At 37.2% G+C, this 2,923-nt stretch overlaps 1 long non-coding RNA gene across 1 annotated transcript in view; it reads left to right on the top strand.

Moving 5' to 3' along the window:
- LOC137614373 (uncharacterized) overlaps positions 1 to 2,358 on the top strand; it is a 10,404-nt gene extending 8,046 nt beyond the window's left edge. The window contains exons 2-3 of the long non-coding RNA XR_011039077.1: positions 1,328 to 1,542; positions 1,950 to 2,358. This is a non-coding gene — a long non-coding RNA (uncharacterized lncRNA). The remainder of the gene's footprint in view (positions 1 to 1,327; positions 1,543 to 1,949) is intronic.
- Positions 2,359 to 2,923: the final 565 nt, after the last annotated feature.

Below are 2,923 nucleotides of genomic sequence, written 5' to 3' on the forward strand. Positions count from 1 at the left end.
GAAACTAGATAGAAGTGCGCCAGAGTGTATCCTCAAGCAAGAGATCTCTAACTCAAGACAGTGGAAGACCATTATACAGAGGCTATGGCACTACCCAATGGTTTGATTTTGGAGTGTCCTTCTCCTAGAAGAGCTGCTGACCATAGCTGAAGAATCTCTTCTACTCTTACCAAGAAGAAAGTGGCCACTGAACAATTACAGTACAGCAGTTAACCCCTTGGGTGAAGAAGAATTTTTTGGCAATCTCAGTGTTGTCAGGTGTATGAGGAAGGAGGAGAATCTGTAAAGAATAGGCCAGACTATTCGTTGTCTGTGTAGGCAAAGGGAAAGAACCGTAACCAGAGAGAAGGGTCCTATGTACTACTGTCTGGCCAGTCAAAGGACCCCATAACTCTCTAGCGGTAGTATCTCAATGGGCGGTTGGTGCCCTGGTCAACCTACTACCAGAAGCTAAGGAGTCGTTCAACAACTGTACATGTTACAGGTTAACGGTGTATTTTAGCTGCACATTGCAGCAGGTAGCGCTGTATTTAACAAAAGAGAAAAGTCGCTGAGCTTGTAAACACTTATATCAAAAGCATTTTTTGCTAATTTTGGAGAGGTCTGACACCTATACCAGGTACAGTAATGTTGTGTTTAGCAAAAGAGAAACTGTTGGCAATGCTGCCAATCAAATAGTCGCTGTGCTTGTGAACACTCTATCAATTGTTTTTTTATTAATTTTTCGAAGTTGAAGAAATAAAGGGATAAAAAGCTTTTTATTCAAGTTTATAAGCTCAGTAGCATTACAGGCAGCGTTGACAATTGGTTTCTCTTTCAGTAAACACACTCATCATATTCAGTTGGTAGACATCTTGGCTTTCCATAAAGTGTACCCGAATTATTGAAGCCAACTGTACCAACCAGACGAGATATTTCCTCGGGTTTGCATTGACCAGTTTAGTGCCGTTACTTGGCTCTGTTGTCATTATAACTGGTTTTGTACGTGCAACTTAGCATTTCTGAATATTTTAAAAATTCACAAAACAAAATCTTCAATGCTGTAGGTATTGTATTAATCCAAAAGTTACTTTTTTTTAATCTTGTAATATACAAACTTTGTGAAGAGAAGTTCTATAGGTACCTTGACACCTTCTGTTCGTAACTACTTTTAAATAAATTTCCAAACATTTATCACTTTAAGGTTAAATCTATAACAAGAAGGGTCGGATATTAGAATGTTACCTTACATGATAATCCCTAATGCAGAATTTTCTTAGCTGTTTATTATTTTGGCAGAATTTCATATTTTGTATGCGCTGAATTAATGGTATTTTTTTCCCCACAGATTGTGCAATAAACATGACTCTTCCAAATTTAGCAAAGTTCTAACCCAGTGTTTATTCACACTGAAATCTAATTTGGAGTAAAGTCATCCGAACAAGAGGTTCAGGTGGAGCATCTAACAGAAAACGTCAAAATGATTACATATTAAGAAAAAACCAGCACTTCAACTGTAAACTTATTTCCAGAATTGGACTGTGCAAATAACTGTAATTGAAGGTATGTGGCAGTCTCTGCAGATCTTATCTCGGATTTTCTTCAACTATTTTACCCTACTATTGTAGCTTTATTTTACTCAAATATTGGGAAAATGGTAAGAAAAAAAAACGAGCTTTTATAGTCGTTAATGTGGTTTTGTAACTTAATTATGTTGTCACTTCTATGTATCGAAATTGAATTATTTTTAGCTAAAATAAGTCCTAAGCAGAATCCCTAGCTGGAAAAAAAATATATTTTCATGAGTATTGTTACAAAAATAAGATTTAATTGCCTTTTAGAATGAGAGCTCAAAATATTCTAGTCTCTATTTCATATTTTATTATTGCCAGATTTTAAGAGTTGTAAGTTTTAACAACAAAGCCATTATATATTCCAAATACGCGGGAATTAGTTAAGATTTTTTTCAGATTAGGAATTGTTATGAAGAGGAGAAACCTGTCTAAAGTCCAGAATGCATGTCCTTGGTAAGATCCCACTGACAGGAGTTCCATTTGGAATGGAAGCATAACGAACTGGAGAAGTTTCAATGAACGTCAGAATGTGCTTGGAATAAGATGACTAACAGTGAAGGTTAAAATGCTTTTAGATTGAGGCAAAGAAATTATCAAAGGAACTGAATTAATTCCCGAAATGAGAGGTAAATTAAAAACTCTTAAATTGAAAGTAAAGTATCTGGCAATTATTTACATGCTGGTTTTTATTGCTGTAGCTTTATTTTGCAGTAGCTTTGTAATTCTGCAGGGACAATGTGGGAAAACTACCCTAAAAAATTTATAATGCATTTGACATGATTCCCTATTAGTTCCTACGAGAGTACAATCCTTCATCCTTTAATAAGTGTGTGATTTCACTGAAGTTGGGAAACTCTATTAGAAATATAAAAAATAAAAGTAAGTCTGTTTTTACTGGCAGTTTGCAGGGAAGCCCCTTGCCGTTGCAAGGCTCAGAGTAGTCACTTTGATTACAGCCACATATGTGTAGCCTACTAACTCGCGCTCGGCCCTTAACCCAAACTTAGCTGGATTAATTTTATTTACCTTTTAATTTCATTCTGGGAAGTTTGAGTGATGGAGAAACCAAAATTACATATAGACCTACTCCGATCATAACAGCGGGACATTCAGCAGGTGGTCTGTTGATCCCCATTACTAGTGTCTATCCTGCAAAGGACATAAGTTGCTCACAAGCTTCTCCCCATCAAGAATGTAGGAAATGGCAGTCCTCCCAGTGGCAGGCATACAGCAGGAGAAGGAAGATGTCTGAGATTCCTCTCCTTCAGGGTCATCTTCGCAAGCTCGAGGTCAGGAAGTCTGCTGGACCTCTTCCTCTATCCCTGGTAGCCTGGCTTCTGATCCTTCCCCATCCTCTTTTAGTGGTAGTG

The sequence above is a fragment of the Palaemon carinicauda genome, chromosome 20 (genome assembly GCF_036898095.1).
Source record: "Palaemon carinicauda isolate YSFRI2023 chromosome 20, ASM3689809v2, whole genome shotgun sequence".
In the NCBI taxonomy this organism is placed as follows: domain Eukaryota; kingdom Metazoa; phylum Arthropoda; class Malacostraca; order Decapoda; family Palaemonidae; genus Palaemon; species Palaemon carinicauda.